The sequence below is a fragment of the Diabrotica undecimpunctata genome, chromosome 10 (assembly GCF_040954645.1).
Source record: "Diabrotica undecimpunctata isolate CICGRU chromosome 10, icDiaUnde3, whole genome shotgun sequence".
NCBI classification, from domain to species: Eukaryota; Metazoa; Arthropoda; class Insecta; order Coleoptera; family Chrysomelidae; genus Diabrotica; species Diabrotica undecimpunctata.
The window spans coordinates 19,132,990-19,160,275 of record NC_092812.1 but is presented as its reverse complement, the minus strand read 5'-3'; the positions used below and the strand labels follow the sequence as shown (position 1 = coordinate 19,160,275).

The 27,286-nt window shown below is 31.7% G+C and overlaps 1 protein-coding gene across 4 annotated transcripts in view; it reads left to right on the top strand.

Moving 5' to 3' along the window:
- klar (klarsicht) overlaps window positions 1-27,286 on the top strand; it is a 312,176-nt gene that overhangs the window by 50,382 nt on the left and 234,508 nt on the right. For 2 of the 4 annotated variants that reach the window (XM_072545852.1, XM_072545853.1), the window contains exon 1: window positions 20,363-20,588. The exons of the other annotated variants lie outside the window; for them this stretch is intronic. The gene's annotated coding sequence lies outside the window, so the exon portion shown is untranslated. Of the gene's footprint in view, window positions 1-20,362; window positions 20,589-27,286 lie in introns of those variants that run through there. 4 annotated transcript variants of the gene reach the window in all.

Sequence of the window (27,286 nt, the reverse complement as noted above, 5' to 3'; positions counted from 1 at the left end):
TCCATTTACTGGCCTAGAAAAAGGCTTTTTATTTACTAATTTCTCTGGTCTATTAATATAAGTATGTGTTTTGTAGATTTTTTTTTCAAATGATTGTATAAACCCACTTCTTGTGGGTTTATACAATTATTATAACTATGACACACATTTTTATTATAATTTAGTTTAATATTATTTATATTGGGATGATATTAATTATTAAATTAGTTACATTTCTTTAATAAACTAAAATATATCTTTAGTTTAATGGGCACGATATTTGTCATAAAAAATTCACTTTAGAAATAATTCATCCGTCTGTTCTATATAATTTGATTTGGATCATTTTTGATCGATTGATTGACTTAACAAGTTGAAGATTGAGTTATTGTTGAATAAAGTACCTTTTGTGTGTTTTTTTGTAACATTTATTCTTGACTACAAGACCCACATCATCTGTATAGCGAAAAGTGTTTATCTTCCTGTCGCCCATTTTAAAATTGACTCTGTTAAATTTGTGCTATTGAAAGGTGGAAATTTTGAACAGGGATTAAAAAACAAAGTGAAATCCACGATAAGTGTTTTCTACATAGACAATGTTCAGTATATCTCGCAAATTGGTTCATAAACTCATAAGACTATTACTATATATTTTGCAGCACTGCTTTCACTGAGTAATAATTTTGATTTATAGCATTCTGGTTAGCGGACTCACTTTTAATTTTAAATATAATGTCCACAAAACCTCATTTGCCGTGGATTTTATAATATATGAAATATTGTAATTGCAAGTCCGAATCAATTGGTTCGTAGAGAAATCTTATGATTATTTTTTAAACCACTTTTAAAACGTACAAATAAATATTTAGTACATTTCACGAATCTGCGACTATTCTGGACTGTGCTGAGAAAATTAATAGAAAATTCTCTCAATATTTGAAGCACAAGCAAAAATACGGATTTAACTGAAAATCTATTCATTAGAGAAATATACAATTAGTGCAAAAATGATCATCTAAATTATTAAAGGGCTAATAAAAATGTGCACAATACAACAAGCCTTATTTAGTTGAGAGGCCATGTATACCAGGGAATGAAAAAGCTGATACTCTAGCTAAGGAAGCAGTACAAAATGGAGTCTTTTGCAACACTTATACAGTAAGGGATATATTTTTACAGTAGAGTTCAATATTTATACAGTAAGGGATATAAATGGAGGGCTAAAACAAACACTCACCAACACGTCTAGCCAGCGTGGTGTTTTAAAGGCTTATATACCCCTCACAAAAATGTCAGTTGAAAACAAGCAAATACCCCAGGCAAGTAGGAAATTATTTCCAGGATCTTGCCCTGATAAGTTATCAGTCTGTCCCATGGATTCTGAGGTGGAGGGGGGGAGGGACAAAAAATTGACAAAGACAGGAAAAAGTTACCCGAATAAGACGACACTGTAAAAGGTATATCATAAATTAAATCACGCATTTCGGGGACAAAAATAAATTGATTGAATCCAACTTATCTTCGTACAAAAGTGTACACAAAAAAAGTTAAAGCCCTTTGAAGTTACAAAATAAAAATTCTTTTTTTGCATTATCTCCTAAACTACTTGACATTTTGTAATAAAAATGGACACGTTACTTTCTTGTTCTGAAAGCATTTTTCATACAAAATAAACAACAAAATCTAAGCGCACAGAAAAATTTTAAGGGGGGTGTGCAGCCCTAAATCCCCCCAAACTTTAGTACGTTCAAATCAAATAAATTTTGTGGCATCATTAGTTTAATACATTATTTTTAAAAAATTTTTACCTCTTATCACTTTTTTCAAAAAACAGTTTTTATTGAGTTAGGGCCCTTTTCATTAACCTTTAAAAAATTACGTGCAACTAAATAAATGGTTTAAATGAATTCACAAGTACAAAAAAGTCTATAACCTCTATAAAGATGATATTACAATAAATGTTCAAAATGACCCCCATTTTCTTCAATACACATTCGGTATCGTTACAAGGAAAACCAAATGCGCTGAAAAATCATATTTTTCTGACGAAATTGATTTGCAGCTTCAATTATTCTAACCCTCAATTGTTGTTCGTCCTCTATTGTTACAGAATATGCTTTCTCTTTCATAAACCCCCAAAAGCAAAAGTCCATGTGGAGGTTAAGACCTGGACTTCTGGGTGGCCAAGAAATAAATCCACCGACCAGGATACTGCCTGCAAAGGTATTCTCGGACTTCATTACTGTAATGCGGTGGAGTGCCATCTTGTAGAAACCACATATTTCGCCTTATTGCAATATTCACTTCTTCCAAATACTCTTGTAAATCGTTTGCCAAGAACTGCAAATAATTATCACCATTTAAATTGTTGGGAAGAAATACTAGACCTATTAAATTGTTATCCACAATTGATGTCCAAACATTAATTTTGAAAGTCCTTTGGTGATGAGTCGTTTTTTTGGCGTGAGGATTTTCGTCGGCTCAAATGTGCTGGTTATGATGGTTTGTTATTCAATTTCTACTGAAGGTAGCCTCGTCGGTAAACAAAATATTTCTAATAAAATTAACATTTCGAGTGTTTTCCATTAACAACCAATCGCAAAATCCAATCCTTTTAGGATAATCTTCGACCAATAACTCTTGAACCGTTGTTAAGTGATAGGGTTTAAGCAGCTGATCCTTCAAACGCCTATAAACCCTTACGTGAGGAACATTTAGTTGAGCAGCTATTACCCTTGTACTTGTTCCAGGGACTTCAATGATTTCTAAAATGTCTTCATCAGTTGCATCCATAATGGACGACCACTATTGCCAGAAACTTACGTTTGGAATGTACCCGTTTCCCGTAAACGACGATCAATGGTCAGAAATAATCGTCTATCGGGTGTATTTCGATTGGGGTATTTTACTGCATAACGCCTTGCGGCTGCTGCACTATCTCCTTGACATTCACCTACGATATGCCCGATAGTTTATTGAAATCATAATTTAATCTGATCCAACTTACCCAAAGTTAAATCCATATCTGCCATTTCCTGAAATGTGTAGGCCATTGTAATATCAAAATTTTTAATATTTATCTTATTCACACAATAAATGATAGCTTCAAATTATTGACTATTATTGATGGAACTGTTTGTAATTATTGTATCCGTAGAAACTAATTGTAATTTTATGGCCAACTAGGAAAAACTAGTTTTTCGAAAAAGTGATAAGAGGCAAAAAAGTTTTAAAAATAATGTGTTAAACTAATGATGCCACAAGATTCATTTGATTTGAACGTACTCAAAAGTGTGGTGGGATTTAGGGTTCCACACCCCCCTTAAAATTTTTCTGTGCGCTTAGATTTTGTTGTTTCTTTTGTATGAAAAATGCTTTCAGAACAAGAAAATAACGTGTCCATTTTTATTACAAAATGTCAAGTAGTTTAGGAGATAATGCAAAAAAAAACAATTTTTATTTTGTAACTTCAAAGGGGTGTAACTTTTTTTGTGTACACTTTTGTACTAAGGTAAGTTGGATTAATCAATTTATTTTTGTCCCGGGAATGCGTGATTTAATTTATGACATACCTTTTTGAAACACCCTGTATAGGAACATACAGATTGAACCAATTTAAAACGGAACATACAATTTAATATATGTCTGTTTGAACTGCATTTGAAATAGTGGACCAATATAAAACTTGGACAAAAATAAATCCATACCCGGTGATAGACATTGTATAAAATATCGTTCAACTATCTGTCTCCTTTAAAGGAAAGAGGAGCTTGCCTAATAGTCGGAGAGATAGAGCCGAAATTTTGAACTGATCAGTAATATGACATTTCTCTATTGGAATATATTCATTGTAACTGGGTTAAGACTTTGCCTTACAGGCGGACGCCCCTCGTGGTACAGGGGGTGGCTATACAGGGATGAAGCCATTTTTTTCGGAAAAATTAACGATCGATAATATGGCTGAACATTTGCCCAGAGTAAGATCTTGGTATATCTAGACGAAATCCCAAAGGGCGGACGCGAGAGTGGATACATAGGGGTGGCGGACAGGGGTGAAGTTGCAATTTTTTGGGGAAAAATTAACGATAAGTAATATGTCCGCCATTTTCATGGCTTATTATTTAGCCCCTAAAAACTCTAAATCCAAAAGGGCGGACACCTGGGTTGGTACAGAGAGCCATAAAACGGGGTCAAATGTACCACTTGCCTGCGCATTTTAGGTCTCGGTAACAATTTTCAAACTGATTTTATTATGATATTTTTATACCGATTGATTTGAAAATTTGTATGCTCACTTCTGTTACTATTCTGAAAAGGAAAACGATTTTTCCGATAAGAAAAAAAAATTTAGAAAAACTTCGTCATTTTTCTCACTCTCATTGATGTTATCACATTCATCATCTTCGTCACTTTCACTTTTAATAATATCACATTCATTATCTGCTTCATTTTCAATCACTACTTCTCGAACTGATTCTGGCATCTGAGGTCCACTAAACCATTTGAATTTATATGTTTCATCTTCAAACTCCCAACCATGTTCTTCAACAATCAATTCTGTTGGTACTTTTTTATGAGCATTTGTCCAAATATTTGAAATATAATGAGTTCGCAGTAGATGTTGGTGTAATTCATCTTGACATGGTGGTAAGCTTGAAGCATCGAAATTTTTTAGTTTTTTTTTAAGGCTCGTTCACATCATGCAACTTATACTGCCGGTTAAATAGTAAAAATCTGACATCGTTTACTTTTCTTTTTGGAATTGTTCTCGTCAGTCCTGTTCCATATAAGTGACTAAGGTTTCAAAAACTTCATTACAATCGAAGTCAGTTTCACCAAGTTGAAAAAAAGCATCTTGATACTTATTACATTTAGCGCATGCGTCTAGAATTACTGATCTAAATGAACGCACATCATTATTATTTTATTTTTTTAAAATAATAATGATGCAAAGTTAATGTCCAAACAGAATTTATAAAATTATAATTAACTAATGAAAAAAAATTCAATCAATTTGAAAGTTAAAAAAAATATTGAAAATATCTACAAAGTAAATTTCAAAACTTAAAAAATTGATAATTCCACTATTAAATTGATTTTTATTAATAATTTTTTGTAAAATGTTAAAGGAATTCTACAAACTGAATTTTACCTATTGATAAATAGAAATAATATATTTTGTATTTGATTATTAATGTAATAATAAATCAAATTTTTCTTATATCTGAACAATCATTATTTATGCAATATAAATTTAAAAACCTTTTTATTGTAATAAAAAATAAGTAAAATTACTATTTGTTATACCAAAAATATTTAATAGTTAACATTATAAAATTACTTCAATTTAATAAAATATCAAATATCAAACATCTATTCAATTAAAAATTAATTCGTAAAATATTTGTATTTAAGAAAAAAATGTGATTTGTAAAGTAAATATGACTTTAGTTTGAAAAAAAAAAACATTATCATAATATCATTTTAAAACTACAAAATATTCTATAAAAGATTCAGACGATGACGTAAAGGTTTATAAAATGTTTTAGAAAAGTTTTTCTAAATTTTTTTTTCTTATCGGAAAAATCGTTTGAAAATTTTTGGAAAAAAATCATGGTATAACTTACAGAAAATTAAAAGGATTCTACAAATTAGATTTTACCTCAAAAAATTACGAAAATTTTCATTTACGGAAATTTTTTTTTTTAAATTTTGAGGAAAACTCTACTTGACGCTTCTCAGAATAGTAACAGAAGTGAGCATACAAATTTTCAAATCAATCGGTATAAAAATATCATAATAAAATCAGTTTGAAAATTGTTACCAAGACCTAAAATGCGCAGGCAAGTGGTACATTTGACCCCGTTTTGTGGCTCTCTGTACCAACCCAGCTGTCCGTCCTTTTGGATTTAAAGTTTTTAGGGGCTAAATAATGAGCCATGGCGGACATATTACTTATCGTTAATTTTTCCCCAAAAAATTGCAACTTCACCCCTGTCCGCCACCCCTTATGTATCCACTCTCGCGTCCGCCCTTTGGGATTTCGTCTAGTTATACCAAGATCTTACTCTGGGCAAATTTTCAGCCATATTATCGATCGTTAATTTTTCCGAAAAAAATTTTAACTTCATCCCTGTATAGCCACCCCCTGTACCACGAGGGGCGTCCGCCTGTAAGGCAAAGTCTTAACCCAGTTACAATGAATATATTCCAATAGAGAAATGTCATATTACTGATCAGTTCAAAATTTCGGCTCTATCTCTTGGACTATAAGGATAAGCGATAAGTGGTTTGACAGCATAATAACTGCTTGTTTAGTCTAGTTTTTTCAGTGATTCTAGGCAACCTATTTGGGTGGAGTTTTGACTTGTTCTTGAATGAGTTCCGAATCCAGCAGCCCGCTGAAGTATTGGATTTTTATAATATAATTATTTGACAACCTTTTGTTGGCCAACCACCTAGAGCGGAGTTGAGCCGAAATACATTGATTTCGTATGTTCCGTTTTAAATTCGTTCAATCTGTATAATGCACGTTCCCCACTATCAGATTTCAATGCAGATTTTATCGACTCCTATGGCTTTATTGTCTTTGAGTTTTAGGATGGCATTTGACATTCATTGAGATTGTTCTGTTCGTATTCCCTCTTCTTACTTCGATGGATACATTTTTCCTCTCTTCTAAGACGTCTATACTCTCCTTTTTTTTCTTTATATGCTGCCTTCTTTTTATTTTTGGCCAGTTCGCACTCATGATCAAACTAATGATTTCTTTTTTCTGACTTGGTTTTGCCCAATATTTCAACGGATTTCTGTAACACAATATCTCGTATATTTGCCCATAGTTTGTTAATGTCTTCTTCTTCTTCTAAGTTTTCTGTCCTTATTTGATCTTCTATTTGCTGTCTGTATACATTTGCAATGTATCGGGATCTTTTAGTTTATTAATGTCGATTTTTTCTCTCCTTTTTCCGATCTCCTTTTTTAAATTGGATATTCTCTCTCTAAATCGTGCTTTAACTAAATAGTGATCACTATCTATGTTTGCTCTTCTAAAAGACCTAACATCTAATAAGTTACTATAATCATAAGTTATTATCAATAATGTCTTGCATCAATGATTATATGATATGTTTGGTTAATCGTTTCATTATCAGGGGATGTCCAAGTTCCCTTATGTATATCTTTATGGTGAAATTGTGTCTTAGCTATTACCATGTTCTTAGACATCGCAAAGTTTATGATTCTAAGAACTTTATCGTTAGATTCTACGTGTAGGCTCTCTTTTCTGATGGTGGGCGAAAATGTATTCTCTTTTCCGACTTTGGCATTAAAGTCTCCTGCTATTATTTTGATGTCATTTTTGGGCACTCATCGTACTCTCGGTCTAGTGTCTCATAGAACATGTCTTTTTCATCATCCTGTTTTTTCCGTTGGAGCATGGATGCTAATAATGCTAATATTATGTTTGACCTTGCTGCTAATCAGGTACCACATTCGTGTCGGGTAGGATGTACATGTACACTGTAGTAAATAGTGCAGTTATTTTTTTCCATGATGCCTGAGCTAGTCCACCTCATTTCTTGTAAAGCAATGATATCTGCTTTATTCATTGCTTGTATGAGCAGAGCTCTGGCTCCAGGCTGATAAAGACTTCTTACGTTCCACGTGCAAATTTTTAAATCATTATCCTTGGTTCGTTTGCGAGTTCGTCGTAGGTTAGACATAGAGAGACCGGTTTCTTTCTTTGTAGCTCTCATAACAAATGGTTTTTTAAAGGGTTGGGTAGTTAACCCAACGCCAAACCCTCTTTTATCCTCTTTACCCCTTTATCCCCCTGAAAAATATTAGATGACAAACTAAAATTTCAGTTAATTGATGGTTATCACATAAACCGACCATGAAAATACGCTTTTTTGATTTTAACCCTAATTTTGTTGAAACACCGCTAAAACGTTGAGGCATTAGACTGCTCCAAAAATTAGTTAGAAAGGGATTGTCATATAACTTGAACTCATGTATATTTAGTAAAGCATGTAAATTATGCCTATAGTTTACTGTTCCAAATAGTCCATGTTGTGAGACCGCTCTCGTAGGAATAATGTTTCTGATTATGTTTCTTTGCAGATTTTGGTTTAAAAATGTCTCCTTTAAACAAATCTGAAAAGTGCCGGGCAAAACTTTTGGGCAGAAGTTGTTTTGGGCAACAATTTTTTTAAACAAATTCAAGCCTCGAAAATGCGTATTTTCGCATTTTTCAGATTTTAAATCACTTATAACTCGAAAACTATCAATTTTAGAGAAAAATGTGAAGATACCTTTTTTTGTTTAAAATTGCACAAAAAACCTACAAACATGTTTTCCGAAGCACAAAAGGTGATTTTAGGAGTGTGTTTTCCAAAAATTTAATTCGGCACCCTTCAGATTTGTTTAAAGTAGAGTTTTTAAAGAAACCGAATCAGAAGCTTATGGGAGCGGTCTCATAACATGGACTAAAATAAAAACCTAATTTTCTTTTCAGTATTTTACTTTAAATTGCTTAATTTAACAGTTCCAAAGTTTATAAAATATTGGTGAAAGGATTTCAAAAGAAATCATTAGTAGCTGATTGATTTGCAGTAAAAAGGTGATGTTTACTTTACAAACCTATTAACCGAGATCTAAACAACCTAACCGACCGCGGCAATGTAGTAGCACATGTCATGACCAGATGCCGGTAAAGGCTTACAGGAAAACTAACAGTGAATTTACAAATTTGGACTTTAAGCCATTACATTACAAAGAGGATATTCGATGCGAGAACTGATATTAATTTAGCCGCTGTATAAGGTATTTTAGAACGAGCCGGGATGCCGAATAGAAGATATGATTAGTTTTTATTGACATTCGATATTTATCTAATCTAAACGATGTGTTCTATTCGTTCGGGATTAATGGATGCATTGGCGAGTATAATAACTGTAAAAAAATATTAAAAATATTTATTAAATATTGCCTAAATTATAAGTTTACTCAGCAAAGAAACAGAAATAAGGTAAATAACATATTTTTTTATTAAAATGTTCATAGAAGCAGTGGAATTAATATTTAAAAATAATAAACAGCAACAGCTAGAAATTGGCGACATATTGACTTGACATAATATTAAATTGGCATCATCTTAAAACAAAAATGTTCTTGTTAAGTGTATTATGAACCTTGTTCTGCCTCTTCCTATTCTAAAACCAGTTCAATAGAGTGGTACAACACCAACAACCTTTAATACTCTTCAACTTAGTAACAGACAGAATCAAACCAAAAAGTAAAAAGGCAGGACAAGGATACAAGCTTGGCAAAAAATAAATAAAAGTACAGTCGACGTAATCCTGATCTCAGCTAACGACGATAACATATAGCGAATGGTACAAAACATTGGAAACAGCTATCTACATCTAAGACGAATTGTTTAGTGATACTAAGAGAACCCAAATGATGCACAATGGTAATTAACGACGAAATAATCGAACACGTCTTCAGTATATGAGACTTTTAGGAACAGTTAGAATAAACAAAGTGCCAAACAGTAATATGTCAAAATAGGCTGAATTAAAAGAGAACAGCAGAGGGGTAGAGAAAGTCGCCACAACTGATGGTACAAAAATATCTGTGGTTAAATGGTATGACAACAACTTAGTAAACATTTTATCAACATATGCTGAGAATATGCCAAAAGCGTTTTTCGAAAAAGGATAAGACATATAATGGTTCCATGTCCAAAAGCTGTAAGGATCTACAAGTATATGGGAGAGTAGATCTCCTGGATTCAATGCTGGGATATTATAATAATAATAATAATAATAAATGTCTTTATTAACAACAGATTAAATTTTCTTTACAATGAAATATAATATCAGTAGATTCAGTTTGTGTACCACTGTGCAACAGCGGCACACAACTGCTCTTCCACCTAACCCCCCGAAAATAGGATAGATGGACTATTTCTAAATAATGAAATTGTATTTACAATAAAACATAAAAATATTAAGTACATATTAAATTTATAAATTATAAACTATTTATTTTTTTTTATTCTTAAATTTTTAAATTACTGTTCAGCCAACAACTGCTCATAAATTAATCTCTTGAACTTGACTCTAGACAGATTTTTAATGTTGTAGGACAAACTGTTAATATTGCAAGTAATTGAATATGAAAATGAACGTTTAAAAAAGGATGTTGTATGTTTAGGTAAAGTGAGGGTATTCTTGTGTCTAAGATTAAGATTATGAACGTCCGTCCTATAAGTTATTCGATTGTACAGGTATGGTTATAGGATCAAACAAATCCAAAAAATGGTACATGCATATATTTTTCCATATTATTGATTTGATGACTGTCAATGCGTGGCTTCTTTGGAGAAGAAATGACAATGAGCATAATAATGTAGCTCTGGCAGATTTCAAAATGGCAGTAGCAAAGTGTTTATGCAAAGTTAATAAAGCTTGTTTTACTACAAAAAGGGGTCGTCCGTGTGGAGCTATGGAAAATTTACAAAACAAGAAAAGAAGGGGTCCAGCAACCGACATTCCAATGCAAGATGTATGAACAGATGGATATGGCCATTTTCCATTATGGTGTAGTGAAAGGTAAAGATGCAAATATGCAAAAAAATATAAAAAAATACAAAAAACTAACCAAGTAGGATTTTTTTTTATATTCTTACCGTAATCTTGCAAGTTAAGTTTGTAATCATAGATTTTTTTTATAAAAAATAAAAAAACATGCAGTAAGGGGTTAAACATAACAGTCTTAGCCAAGCATTCTCTAGAAAATAGCCATTCTGTTTATTTTGAAGATAAGTTTATAAGTATTTAGGGGAAGTATAACCTAAATCCAAATTTCCATGCAAATCAGTGGAGACAAGGTATTCAATGACATTGTTTTAGTTATAACTAATCTAGGGGGTAAGATTGATGGGTTAAACTGTGATAAAATCTTGTTGTTTAATGTTAATTGACATTCATTCACTTCATTAAAAGATGATTTAAATAAATTACTCGCTTTAATTTACAATTATACGATTTTTTTCTAATAGGAGTAGTTTTAACCCCTAGAAAATAAAAAGCGACCAACGGCACAGGTCCAAAAGTAGAACCTAAATAAAAATTTTTATGCAATTCGGTGGTGACACGGATATTCACAGTGTATTTCACGTTCATTTACTGGCCTATAGGTGGATATTTCTAAAATAGTGGTAACATACCCTGTTTCCTTAGATAAATTTGCAATGGGACGTTGTTGAAACAATTATCAAACAATATTTTGTGATTTATAAGTCTTGGTTCTATTTGTGTTAGTCGAAGAACCACATTTGAACTTATTCCAAAATCAGGAAAACCATCGGGTACAACATTAGTTTGGCTTCCTACAAAATTTCATATTCGTAGAAAAATCCGCTGACACCACTAAGAACAAACGCCTTATATCTCCATTTGTGGGGTTTTTGCGGATTATATTGTTTTATAGATGGACGCGTCTTTGTTGGAATTATCTGCTCATCTATGGCTAAAAATTACACTTTCAAAACTTTTAGTAACTGATTCGTTAGTTTATTTAGTAGCGGTCTGATTTTAAAAAGTTTATCATGACCAGGATTACCGGCAGCAATAGCAGTGTTATTGTTCGCAAAATGTAAAAAGCGTTTTATTTCTTCCCATCGCATTAGCATCTTCCCTTAGCATTTGGCAATTGCAGTATTAACATATAAATATAGGTTCCTAAGAACTGTTCTAGCTCATTTTCAGAAATTTCAAGTTTCAGTTTTTCAGAAAGTTTGCGTAAGGGGAATCCGCTTGTTGCAATTCAGGTGGTAGGTCAGTAGAGCCGAGAAATCATATCATCATCTGATGTCACCAAATTTCCTTCTTTCCAAGTTGGATGGTTTTTGTTTCTATTCTTTATTAGATTACGTCGTAATTCGTCCAAAGAAATATCACCTTCGCTATCCGAACTGCTTTCTAAATCCGTTTCTGGAATAATAATATCTTATTCATTATTATCTATTATATCATCTTTATAGTCTGACTCTGGGACGTATATAATAGGAGAAATTACATCATCTGATAGCCCTTCGTCTTCACTACCATCTCGTATGTCCACAACCACAAGAGTTTCACCATAAAACTTTTTTGGATCCATTGTCTGAAATAAAAAAATAGTAAAACCTAGTTCAGAACGCATATTGTACCATATATGAAAGAGAGTTTTGCACGACAGTGCATATTGTGGCATATATGGCACAAGCATATTTTTGATCAAAAAATACCAAAATATAAAGAAATACGTGAAAATACTTACAGAAATTCTTTCTTAAAAGTCTCTCTTTGATATCGCTATTTTTTTGTACAAAAATATTCAGTAGAAACTTCGATAATTGAATACCAAATTGCAGAATTCTTATGAGCAGCTGCCAGACCGTGGCCATTTGCAAATTTTCATAAAAGTTCACTTTGCTGCATTAAGATGGCGCTTCATTACCGTTTATACGAAATATGTGCTCTATATGGACGTGTCATGCATAAATACTTTAAAATAAGATTCGATCTCTAACGGTTAGGTATAAAACTAAGTATTGTGCCATATATGACCCACTATGCGGTAAGGGGTTAATTTGTTCGTTTATGCACTATGTTTGTCCGCAACAACCCTCCTATGTAGATACTGGTGTGTTTGCCCAATAGATGTTAAATTGCAGTCTTCACAATTTATTTTATAAAAAACATCCGAGTGATAAATTAAATTTTAATTTTAAAATCTATTTTCCAGATGTTTTTAAAAGTTTATGTCCAACATTAATATTATATTTTGCCAACATTTTGTACATTTGTTCAGATAATCCATTAATGTATGGTAAGGATATTAATCCAGTAAAATAAGGCAAAAAAGGGGGCAAACCTCGGAATGAAAAATAATAAGCTGAAAATTTGCATACGTCTTTATTTTGATGGTATAAAACTTACCTCAAAAGTCTCATATCATCACGTGTCCGCGACTTAAAATATTTAAGGTCAAAGGTCACGAACATGAGTTTTCTGCAAATATCTCGTTTCCCTTACACTTTATGACATTTAAGGTGATAAGAAAAATTGTAGAATGGAAAATTCTCTTCAATTTTTGTCTCAAGTACTTTTATGTACCTTCAACCCTTCTTAAGATAGAGCGCAAAGAGTGGGGGACCGCTTACCTGTGTATACGGTAACGCGAAGTCAGCCAGTAGGATTCAATAAATAATAAGTTATATAGTTAATTATTCACTTAAAATACTATTATTATCATTAAATTTTTATTATTTATTATTTAATAAACTATATTTATAGATATTAATTATAAAATATATATTTTTTATATAATATTTATTTTATTTTTAACAAACATACAATATTAAATAAAATACTTTTCGTCCATATTACTACGAAAATTATATCTCGAAATACAAATCTCTTGTACGGCGGTTGCTGTTTCTGCGAAGCTGTAGCAGATGCTCCTTTGTTATATATGACCTAACCGGTTTTTTTTTAATATGACTTTCTACACACCGTGGCGAATGAGTTTGTGACTTCTATGTATATACGCACTTAGACTACACTAAGAACATTAAAGCAATGGAACAACTAAGAAGAACTGCCGGTATTTCAAAATCTTACGAACTCCGTTTTGATGAAATAATGAATGTGCCTATCAGCCAAGAACAATTTTTATCGAACACATCTAATAAAAAAATCTTTATAGACATGCTTATCGACAAATTAAAAGCTGTTAATATCACTACAAAACAAGCCAGAGATGATGCTGATGTTCTCATTGTAGAAACAGCTATTGCAGAGTCTGAACATGTAGGAAAAACTTCCGTCATTGTAGGAGAAGATATTGATTTGCTAGTTATCTTGATAGTACAAGCTCAATCACATCAACAAGAAATTAAAAAAAAAAATTGGTAAGGGTAATGCGGAGACAAAATTATATTCATCGAAAAGTTTTGATAAATACCCTCATTCTAAGAAACACATCTTATTTTTACACGCGTTTAGTGGATGTGATACGACTTCTGCGATTTATAGGAAAGGTAAAATATCGTTTTATTAAAATGTTCGAAAAAAATCATTATTTACATCAGTCACCTCAACTATTTCAACAAAAAACCTGCTCTGTACAAGAATTATTTGAAAATGGAGTACCTACGTATTTTCTTAGCAGCGTATAATGCTCCAACATCAGAAGACGATATAGACTCTTTTCGATACACCCAGTTCATCAAATCAACAAGACTCAACAAACCAGTGCAGTTATCAAGTCTTCCACCTTCAAGTGCAGCAGCTCGTCAGCATATCATTCGTGTCTATTATCAGACCCAAATTTGGTTGGGAAATGATTTAGAACCCCAAGAATTCGGCTGGGTAATGCAAAATGAATTTCTGGAACCAATAACAACATTATTACCGCTAGAACCAGAAGAACTGCTGAATACAATATTTTGCAATTGCAAGAAAGGTTGTGGTTCTAATTGCGGATGCAGGAAATCAGGATTGCAATGTACTTTAATTTGTGGGCAGTGTAATGGACAATCATGTCTAAACGCTTCATCAACTTCAGATGATTTCAATCAAGAAAGTGAATATGCACTTGATATTCTTGAATATTTTTATTCTGATACTTTAATAAACGAAAATGATGATGATGGATCCGATATTGAGCAGTCAGAGGAAGAAGAAGAAGAAGAAGAAGACGATGAAGAAGAAAATTAATACAAAAATAATAACCATACACAATAAAAGAATATATATTATATTTGTAACTTTAATAAATCGATTATTGGATTAATAAATAAATATATAATTTAAAAAAATAATAAATATGATTTTTTCAGTATTTAATTAAATATAAAAATAATTATTGTTGAATTCTGCACTTGATCTTAATTTATCGTACATACATCTGTTAAAAATATCATTAAAGTTCATTTGAAATATTTCATTTAATATTGTATGTTTGTTAAAAATAAAATAAATATTATATAAAAAATATATATTTTATAATTAATATCTATATAGTTTATTAAATAATAAATAATAAAAATTTAATGATAATAATAGTATTTTAAGTGAATAATTAACTATATAACTTATTATTTATTGAATCCTACTGGCTGACTTCGCGTTACCGTATACACAGGTAAGCGGTCCCCCACTCTTTGCGCTCTATCTTAAGAAGAGTTGAAGGTACATAAAAGTACTCGACACAAAAATTGAAGAGAATTTTCCATTCTACAATTTTTCTTACCACCTTAAATGTCATAAAGTGTAAGGGAAACGAGATATTGGCAGAAAACTCATTTTCGTGACCTTTGACCTTAAATATCTTTACACGTGATTATATGAGACTTTTGAGGTAAGTTTTATACCATCAAAATAAAGACGTATGCAAATTTTCAGCGTATTATCTTTCATTCCGAGGTTGCATCCTTATTTTACCGGACTATATATAGTGTTTGTTTAATTTAGTGATATTGCTTTTATTATTGCTAGGTACGGTTTAGATCTGTTGGTGGATTGGTGTTGTGGATTGGTATTGAAATTCGATTGATTTCTAATAATGCAACTTATATTTTTAATTACATGATTGTAAAATTCTGGTGGAAAATTATATTTTTCTAGGATATCTTTAACTTTTTTCAGTTTCTCGGAATAGTATTGTGGGTTAGATAACTCAAGTGTTCTCTCAGTAAGACTGAATACAACACTTTTTTTATGGGTTATACAGTCCATCTAATTTACAAACCGTTGCACGTCTTCGGCGTCATAGCCCGTGACGTCACATGATACCAACACGAAATATTTAGGCGGTAGGTGTGTTCTTTTTTAGAATCACTTTGCCGAGTACACTGGCATTACAGTCACTGGACATATTTTATTATATACGCGTAGAAATAATATTTAAAGATTTCTATTAATGTTAACTTAAAGAAATACACAATAATATGTTTTATTTAATTTGTATAAATGCATTATAAACCGTTTTTAAGAAGAACATTTGTTCGGAACACACTGTAATTGTAATCGAACGAAGGTGAAATTTTGGCATAAATTGGTAACATTTATTTGACAGTTGCGGTGTTGACACTTTAGTTTTGTTTTTATTATTTACTATTAATTAAACTATGTTGTTTTTTAAAAAAGCGGCTCAAATTGTTTTTAACAAGATTATTTTTTAACTCTTGTTTTGTTTCTATTTATTTACATTAAATATTAATTTATTTTGTTGTATACTGTTGTTGTACACTTTTGCAATAATTATGTGACCTATTTGATTTAAAATGGATTCAGGATTTTTTTATACTTTGGCAACTATGTCAACTTCGATCTCTGGCGTAGATAATGACGTGCAACGGTTTTTAAATTAGATGGACTGTAGGTGCGTTGGTATTAAAATTTAGATGTCTTGCGGACTAAACATCTTTTGTAAACCAGTTAGTTGTTATCAGTCGGTTATTGCTGTTATAAATGTATTTGTACTTCAATTTCTACAAACGATATGTTGATGACTGCTTACTCTGCATTCTGGATCATGAAATCGATTATACTCTTTAAATGTTCAATAATTTCCTTAATAACAGTCAATTAACTTATGAACAAGAAGAAAACAATAAAATTACTTTTCTTGATTTAAGTTTATAGTATAACCTAAATATTGTAAAATAGGTTTACAAAAGTAATTTTAAGCTTATAATCATTTAAAAGAATCCAGATGGATCAAGTATAAAGTTAATTTTTTTTATTGGAAATAAACAAGCATTTTACATGAATTGTAAAAATTGATACAATTTCCTACTATCCTTAGAACCCGAGTTAACCCTTTTGTTTCAAACAATCACTGAAGCTTTGTTTATAAACATTAGGAACTTGAAAGAATTTCAAAATAAGCCGTCGCAATATCTCCGGTTTCAATGAAAATTAATGCTTTTTTTTAATTTAGAATATGTCGTGGCATAAATCATAAAAACACGTTTACTTAATTTCTGAATTGTTCATTTTACCGAAAAATTTAAAATAAATTTTTATTTTGCAAAATTTTACTTTTCTATTTTTATTATTAGTAGAAAATGTTATGAAATGACCAGCATTTTTTTATTTATTCTAACCAAATATTTATGTATTATTGTTATAACGAATATCTTTTAACAATAAATTTTAACCAAAATTAATTTAAGTCGATGAAGGTCGTTGAGCGCCAACTATTTATAAAATAAAAATAGTAAAATGAAAGATAAAGTTAATAAATTAATAAAATCGAAAGAAATTGAAATAAAATAACTATTTAAAGAACAATAGCATATATGTGACGTTATAACGTTACAAAATTAATGAAGATGATCTAAATTACCAATAGACCACAAAAACTCCAGGAATTATCGACAATGTTCGAGAAAATCGTCTTCATCGGTTCAATTACTGCCAAGAGACAGGTTTTTTTTTTATCAAATATACATTTTTTCTGTTTCCTGACAGTAGTAAAATCTAGTTGAATTAAATACATACTTCTTATTTTGTAAATTAATTTAATCTAAAAATGAACTATTTTTTGTCACCCTGTATAAATAATTATGTTAATGTTTAGATCACTTAATAAAGAATAAAATATCTCTCAAATCAGCTAGGATACGACCCCTCTTCTCATTTAAAAAAATTATCGATTACATAATCACGTCCACATGGCTAACGTCACTGATATTCGATATATGTCAAACAATCATAATTTAAAAATAAAAATCGACCAGATTCGGGATTTGCTCGAATATTCTCGAAAACATGAATTTATTCCAGTATATGAGTATTATGATGAGTAAAGCTCGGATTTATAGGCAATAAAAATTGAAGAAAAAGGCTCCTATATAGGCAAAGATTTTTATTAAAAAAGGCAGGAATATTAACATTTAGGCAAAATATAGGCAATAAAGGTATATAACTTATTATTTATTGTACAAAGTGAATTAACGTAATATTAACTTAAGGCAGGTATATTTACACATCATAATCATAACATTAGTATAAATAAACTAGTAACTAAATAACTGTAAATTAATAATTAAACATTGTAACCACTTAAAATTTTATCATTAATAGAAACAACTAAATGTTTTTCAATATTTTCGTTCTTAAAACTATGTCTTCGATCACTTAAAATTAATTTGTACATTGAAAACGAACGTTCGACATCGACAGATGTAATTGGAGCATATTTTAGAGCGGATAATAAATCTGGCATAATTTGAAATTCCTCGGAAAATGTCCCATTCAAAACTTAAGCAACATTAGATAAAAACGAAAAAGCTTCATTCTTGTCGAAAACATATTTCATTTTTTTTAAATTAATTGACCGTTACTTCCAGGTGCCGATTTAATTTTCGTCTTTAAATTATCTATTAATTTTACTGACTCACATAAATTTATCTCTTGTTTTTCTAATAAGGTAATTGTGGTAACTATTAATTTATAATTATTGTCATTGATATAAGCGAGTTCCTGTTTCAATTTGGGATAATATTTTTTTGCTTCTCGAATGGCTTCGGAAATATCATCATCAAATTCTGACATAACTAATCCTATTTCATTGCAGTGTTCAAAGTAAAAAAAAACTGCTTCGAGCCAGGTTCCCCACCTTGTAATTACTGGTTGAGGTGGCCAAGGGACACCGGGAAGTCTTTCTTTATATATTCGCACCCTCAACGGAGCCTTTACAAAAACTTTTTTCATAAAATTTATAAAATTATTTACCAACGGAAACAGATTTCTTATTTTTTCAGCAATTCTATTTACCCCGTGGGCTACACAAGTGCAATGAATTAAATTAGGATAAAAAATCTTTAAATTAACAGCAGCTTTTAACATATATGCCGCAGCATCTGAAAACATTAAAACTATTTTATTCACTGGTATAGCGTTGGGTAAAAAGAGGTTTGTTAAACTATCTTGTATAAATCGACTTATTGTTAAATTGTTTGTTTTTTCCAATTCTTTAACGGCAACTAAATAAGGTTTTCTCGCAAAGTTTTCGTTCAAAATTCCAATCATTAAATTAGCTATATACCTGCCGCATACATCTGTCGTTTCATCCACGATAATATACAAAAAATTGCCCTCTAACTCCCGCTTAATTTTTGAAATACATTCGATACAACATTTTTCCACAGTATGTTTTCTCAATGTACTCTCGTCCTGTAAGGATTTATTAAGATATTTTTCGAAAAAGCATTTAAAACTAGGGTTATTAACTTTATATAGAGGAATGTGGGATGCAATCATCATCTGGCATAAATCAAATGTAAATGCGTCTTCCTCCGTTTTTTTGAACTGCTTAAACTATCCCGCAGAGATATTTGGGCTAACTTAGGGGAATTTAATTTTTCCAAATTACGTTTATGAAGTGGGGTTCCACAATGCTGGTCAATAAAGTACTTTTTTCTACTTAAAATCTGAGAATTAAAAAAAATAATTAGAATTCTAAAACCGCTTTAGAATTTAGTTATGTTGTGGGACGAGAAAAAAAGAGAAAAAATAAAACTTACCGATTTGCCGCATGGTTTACAAAATGCTCCATCTCCTTCTAGAGAAAGTTCCGAATAATGTGCGATCCATAGCCTTAATTTAGATGTCATCTTTTTACACAAATGTCTAAAACGTTTTAAAACGTGTTCTTTGCTTTTCGGTATACGCAACAAAACTAAACTAGGATATAGCAATTTGTGACTAACCTCTAATACAGTAACCGACTGTACAACTGATAATAAACTAATAAAGCTTAGGGATTTCCAAATAGTTAACCCTCAAGTCTCGATCAGGTACATTTTCCTAGAAATCTGTTATATAAACAAACCATTGATATTTTATTATTAACCCAAAATTTTATTATAGAATGGTTTAGTAATAAAATAATATCATGGGTAGTACCATGAAATTTTAAAAAAGGCACAAATAGGCGGAATTTACGAAAAAAGGCAAAAAGTGCAAAAAACAATTATAATAGCCAAAATAGGCAAAAAAGGCATTTTGCCTATAACCCGAGCTTTAATTATGAGTATATGAGTATAATTTACGTGTGAGTCAAATATACCAAGCCGGTCCTGTTGACACTTTCTGAAATTGTGGAACTCACACAATAATTTTTAACTTGTCCTGTACTGGAGGCAATAAACACATAAAATAAACATTAATTCAATTGTAGTCGAATCTATGGACTCGTTTTAAATTATGCAACAAGTCCGCACCTGCAGTGTTGATAAACTTAATCAGTTGCGATTATATCGTCAACATGTATCGATAATTGAGATAATTTTGGTAGAAATAAATAGAGTTACATCAGTATTAAATCCGATTCGATAAAACGACGACTTCTTTCAAAGAATCGATCGATTTAACGTTGATATAAAACTAAAACTTTGTTGTGTTTAAATTTTTGATTTTGTAGTGTCAAGTGGTCTGAAAAGTTGGGTAGTGTCGATAGTGATCTATGTGTTTCAGTTATTTGTGTCCCTTGGATGCCAGTTGTCCTTGTAAAGATAACATCAAGTAAATTATAAATGGGTTCGTATATTCAGCTGTCAAATTGGAATTTACAAAATTAATAATACAAATATTTCTATTATTTATTATTTATATAATTTCCTTATATTAAACCTGTATATTAAAAAGAATTTTTGTTTTGTAAATAATTAGTCCCAGTTCGGAAATAATTTTCACCCTTTAAATTGTTTGGAAGAAATACTGGACCTATCAGGTTATTATCCACAATTCCTGCCCAAACATTGACTTTAAAATTTCGGCGGGCGAACTTTCGACACCAAATTGTCTTTGTACCTGGGGTAATCGAAGGGTCAAATTTTATTATAGGAAATGTCGACACCGCGGCGTAAAGCAGGTAGGTAGGTAATTAGCGGCGATGGAAGCATATCAGAAGTCCATAACGCGGTTAGTAATAATTATTCTCCTAAAACCTGTCGCAATGAAAGTTTTTTGTTTTTAAATCTATCCTGAATTAAATGTAATTGTATTTTCATGCGAGACAAATATTCTTTTGTTGTGTAAATTAAAAACTTTGTATATGGATGGTACATTTTCATACAGTACCAAATATTTTCTACAATTATTTACTATACATGGCTTGGAAAATGGACATTATGTTCCTTTAGCATACTGTTTGTTAAAGGACAAATTGTGAATGACATACAAAAATTTATTTTCTTTATTAAGGTCCAAGATTTTTGAAACATTTCAATTATCAAATTTTGAATAAAATCCTTTATAAAAAGGTATATAAAAAACCCAGTTGGGCTATGTTGCATTGACAAAACGTTTTCGGAATAAATATTCCATCATCAGTGTCCTAAAATAGTATTTAACCACTTAATTAAAAAGAACATGAAAAGATTTAAGTTTTGACTAAGGTTAATGTAAAAGTGTGGTTAATACTTACAAGTTAATACATGGATGTAGCCACTAAATATGTGGGTAAAAACCCTTTAAAAATTATTAAATAAGATTTGATTTACATTATGTCTAATTTACAGTTAAGATGTTAAAGTTACCATTGGATTGGTAACAGGGCGACATATGACTCTACATTAGTTACGAGTCCTGAGACGGTATGTCTACGAGGACTTTGTCAAAGCAACTGATTGAAATGACAATCTTGGCAGGTTAAGACGGAAGTGACTTCCGTCACTTTACTTTTATTAAAATAAATAAATTAATTAATTATGGTATTTTATTTATGTCGCAGCTATATTTATTTGGTGTCGAATATACCTGTAAGATAAAAACGGGAATTGGGGCTGGTGTCGAAAATGGCCATTAAATTTTAGTCGCTACCTGCTTAGTGTCGAAATTTCCTACGCCCTAAAATTTCTTTGGGGATAAGAGTCTTTTGTTCGTATGGGTTTTCTTCAGCCCAGATGTGCGTGTTATGATTGTTCGTAATGCCATTTCTGTTAAAGGTAGCTTCGTCGGTAAAAAAAACATGATTAATAAAATTGATATTTTGTGTGTTTTCCGTTAAAAACCAATCGCAAAACCCGTTCTTTTAGGATAATATTTATCCAGTAATTCTTGAACGGGTGTTAAGTAATAAGGATGAAACTGCTGTTCCTTGAATCTTTTCCAAATCATCATGTGAGAAACATCTAATTGAGCCGCTACTACTCGTATACTGCTTCCAGGGATTTGTTCAATTGCTTCCTAAATCTCTTCATCGTTTGTATCTACTTTTGGTCGACCATTATTACCAACAAGTTGCGGTCGCAATGTGCCTGTCACTCGTAAACGACGATTAATGGGAAGAAATAATCGTCTGCCTGGTGTATTTCGATTAGTATATTGTTCTGCATAACGCCTTGCAGCTGCTGCACTATTTATTCCCTTGGCATTCACCTGTAATTACCAAATTACTTATAATTTCTAAAACCCTAATTTAGCCTGCTCAAACTTACCCAGAATTAAATGCATATCTGCCATTTCTGAAAACGTCTACACCAGGGATGGCCAACCCGCGGCACGCGTGCCACTCTGTGGCACGATTGAGTCCTATCAGTGGCACGCGTAGCGTTTTGGATTAAAACACTTTCAAAAAAATTAAAACTTGAAAAACAAAAAATAATAAGAAGAAACTTGGTAGGTTTACGGCAGTTACGATAGATGCGGCATCATTGCATCCTCTGGCGAGCGATATTGCTGCGATTGGTGCACGTGATCCTAGCTGTCGTAATGTGCAATAGGACTGCGTTACCCTTGCTTAGTTTATTTTAAACTGCCCCGTTGTATGTGCACATTTTGTCATCGCGCATTGTTTCTTTAAAATTTTAAGAAGTATTTTAAGTATTTGTTCGATATGTCCACGAGTAAGCCTTCGACTTCAAAACGAAAATACGAAGATGATATTGCAATTCGCGTTTTTCAACCTGCTTGGGAAGAACAATTTTTATTTACTAATCGTAATACTTCAAAGCCTGTTTGTTTGATATGTGGATTGTCTGTAGCAGTTCCGAAAAAATTTAACCTGGAACGACATTATAAACAACTGCATAAGGACTTCAGCAACAAATATCCTATTGGTTCACATTTGCGAGCCGACTTTATTGAAAAAAAAAAAGAAAACTCTAGCCAGCCAACAGTCACTGTTTCAGAAGAGAAGTGATGAAATGGAAACTATGGTTAAAACATCATATGAACTTTCTCTGCTGTTAGCCCGGAAGAAAAAAGCCTACTCTGATGGAGAGGAGATAATTAAAAATAGTCTGGCAATATTTGCTAAAAATGTGGGAGATGTAAAGATCAAAAATATGGTCGATAATATTGCATTATACCGAAATACAGTCATGCGCCGTATAGATGATATGGGCCAGGATGTTGTTTCCCAAATTATAAGTGGATTAAAATCCTGCAAATTCTTTTCTTTAGCGTTGGATGAAAGTTGTGACAACACAGAAAATGCGAAGTTAAGTATTTTTGTCCGTTATACCAATGATAATTTTGAAAATGCCGAAGAGCTTCTGGATTTGCGCCAACTAGTCACAACAACAGGAGAGGACATTTTTCAACAGCTTAAAAACGTAATCGAAGTCAACAAAGTTGAATGGTCAAAATTAGATAGTGTTTGTACAGATGGAGCTCCTTGCATGGTTGGTAGACTAAAGGGGTTTGTTACATTACTGGAAAACTATTTGGGAAGAAAAGTTTTTAAGTACCATTGTATTATTCACCAGGAAGCTCTTTGTGCCAAGGACCTAAACATGTCATCTGTTGTTGACCCTGTAACACGCTGCATTAACAAAATACGAGCTCGGGCATTGAATCGACGACAATTTCGAGAACTGTTCGCGGAAGAAACGGAGCAAGATGGAGAGTTACTTCTCCATTGCAGTGTGCCCTGGCTCTCCAAAGGAAATGCACTCGAAAGGTTTTGGAACTTGAAGGAGTGCGTCTTAAAATATTTGCAAGAAAACAATGAACTACCCAGTGAGTGCTCGTTACTTAATGATAAAGATTGGCTTTGGGATTTAGCTTTTCTCACTGATATTATGAGACATTTAAATTTATTAAATTTAAGATTACAGGGAAAAAATTGTATTTTTCCTACTCTAGTTGGTCATATATCTTTTTTTGTGAATAAACTTATGCTTTTTTTTAACGATTTTGGAGAACAGAGATTGACACATTTCACATTATTGCAGGAATTAGCCAACAAGGTCAGTAGAACTCCAAATTATGACAAATTTAAAAACCTTATATCTATTTTGCTAGGTTCATTCAATACCCGGTTTGAAGATTTTCAAAAAGACAAAATGAATGTTGACCTTTTCATAAATCCTTTTTCTATTTCTCTGCAAGATATCAATTGTTACTCAGCTGAAATACAGATCGAAATTATTGATTTACAGAACCACACTATACTAAAAACCAAATATAGGGAAATTATTTCAACTGTTACTGATCCCAATTATATTGAATTTTGGAAATTTGTACCAGCAAACAATTTTCCTAATTTACACGAGTTGGCTCTAAGATATTGTTGTAGATTTGGTTCAACGTACGTTTGTGAGCAAATGTTCTCTATTATGAACATAATAAAATCAAAATATCGGTCACGATTAACTGACATGCATTTAAAAAATCTAATTCTGTTGGCTAGTTCCGAAATTAATCCCAATATAGATGAATTAATTAAAAAAATACAAGTTCAAATACCACATTAAATAAGTAACTGTTTAATAATTTGAATTTTAGATAATAAGAAAATATTTAAGTTTTTTTGTTTAACGTTTTTATTTTATTTTTATTAACAATAAAGTAAGATTGTTGTTATGTTTTACTTATTACGTTATTTTTTAAACCTCCACTATCTTGACTAAACGGAAAAATGTGGAATTTACATAAGAAATACATATTGTACCGTATATTATTAATGTTAGTATGTCGAAAAATTTTAGTGGCACGCCAAATTTTTTTTGTTCTCATATTGGCACTCGACTTAAAAAGGTTGGCCACCCCTGGTCTACACCATTGTAATAGAAAATTTAGTTTTTCTTAATAATCTTAAATGCACAATACTTGGAATATTTATAACTGACAATATGTATTGTTGATGCTATTTAATACATAGTAACCATAGAAACAAGTGTTATACAACCGACTAGAGAATTTTTAAAACATAATAAAAAAGTAACCCCATCTCGATAAAAACTGGCTTATCGAAAAAGTACTAAGAGGCAAAAAAGTTTTAAAAACATTATGTTTAATTAATAGTACCACAATAATAATTTAATTGGAACGTATACCAACATTTGGTGGGGTTTAAGGGAACAACTCCGCCATAAAATGTTTATGGGGTATACAAATTTCACTGTTATTTTTTGTAAAGGCAAGATATTCTTGCCATACGAAACTGAATGTAACTTGGATTTGCACTTCTAATGTGCCGCTGGTAAATAATCAAACTCCGTGTGAAAAACTGACTTTATTTGAATTAACACAATACATTAATATATGACCGCTAATAAGTATTATTTCCCGCTCGCTATGCTGTATCACTGATCTCGTTCCCGTATTTTTTGTGCTGTCGTCTTGAGATGGTTTTAGGGACTCTATTTATCTTTACATATGGCATAATATATCTGCATGGATTGCCGTGGCGTAAACAGAAAGCCACACGTCCATTTTCAATATAAAATCTCTAACAGTTTTTAGTATATTGGAAAAAATACGGTAAGTTAATTACATCATGCACAAATTATTAAAGATGAGGTAGGTACTTAGTTTTACAACTATAATCTATTTCTAATGAGTGTAGAGTAATAAAATCTCATGAAGTATTCAAAAGCGCTACAGGGTAATCCGTCAATAAATTCCGTCCGCATTGCAAAATTCTGTCGTTTCATAAAGAGCAGGTAGGTATCACCCTGTTTTAAGGGATTAGTCCATTGTTATCGACAGATAAACACTGAGCCAGAGGCGCGCTAGTGGGTTAATTGACAAAAGAATATGCATTCTTAAAAATCATATTAAAGGAAATAAAAATGTAATACAGCAGAACAGTGTTATTAAAAAAATATAAAATGTAACAATAAAATATATACGAACCGAAATCGGGAAATACTCACAAACACACACGAATGAACTTTACATATTGAAACACTTGTGGGGAGTTTAAATCAATTTATTCACAAAAACTACAAAAACTTTACTGGATACGTTATTACAATTCTACATCACTATAGTCTTCATCCGAAGAACTGTCATCATCCCCTGGTGTTATAATTATAGGGTCAACCACCTGATCGACCAAGTTGTCCAGTTCCCACATTTTATCTTCCTCTTTTAAAACATGCTGGATTGCTTTTTGTCAGTTTTCTGATGTGATTTCCATAATGGCTTGATCAAACAATACCTTGACATCTTTCATTTTAAATGTGGTATTGTGCCTTGCAACATATCCTTTAACTTGTGCCCATATAAGTTCTATGGGATTTAATTCGCAATGATATGGCGGTAGGCGTAGCACAGTTACTTTATACTTTTCTGCTACATCTTCTACGGCATATTTTATGAAGCGAGATTTATGTTGTTTTACTACGGCTAGTAGTTCCTTCTTTATCGAATTCGTCTCAAACTGAATACCTTTATTTGACAGCCAGTTAATAATTTCTTGCTTTCTCCAAGCTGAAGTTGGTACCTTCTCTATGCGCCTTGAATGGTAGCTTGCATTATCCATAACCACGACCGAATCAGCTGGAAGAAATTTTAACATTTCCCCGAAGTAGTATTCGAAGACATCCGAATTCATGTCCTCATGATAATCTCCCGTCCGACACTCAAAGCTTAACAAACCTTCTTTTAAAAATCCTTCTTCGCTTCCAATGTGAGCAATTATAAGCCTCTTCCCTTTTCCCGAAGGCACTTTAATACCCGTCGAAAGGCCTTCTATGAAAGCTTGGCGAGCACTTGTTACATTTTTATCTTGCCACATTTTTTGGACTATATAACCTTCGTTTATCCACGTCTCATCAAGATAAAAAATTTTCTTGTGCTCTCTGCGGTACTGTTTTATAGTTCTCAAATATTTTCGTCTCCAGCAAATGATTTCATCACTTTCCAGTAATAGTGCCTTTCGATTGTGCTTTTCCCAGGAAAAATTCATACTTTTTAAAGTTTTCCATAAAAGTTTTCTGGATATCAAAGGAATATCGTTATCTTGGCTTATCTCCATTAGTATTTTGTCAAGGGTGGGTATT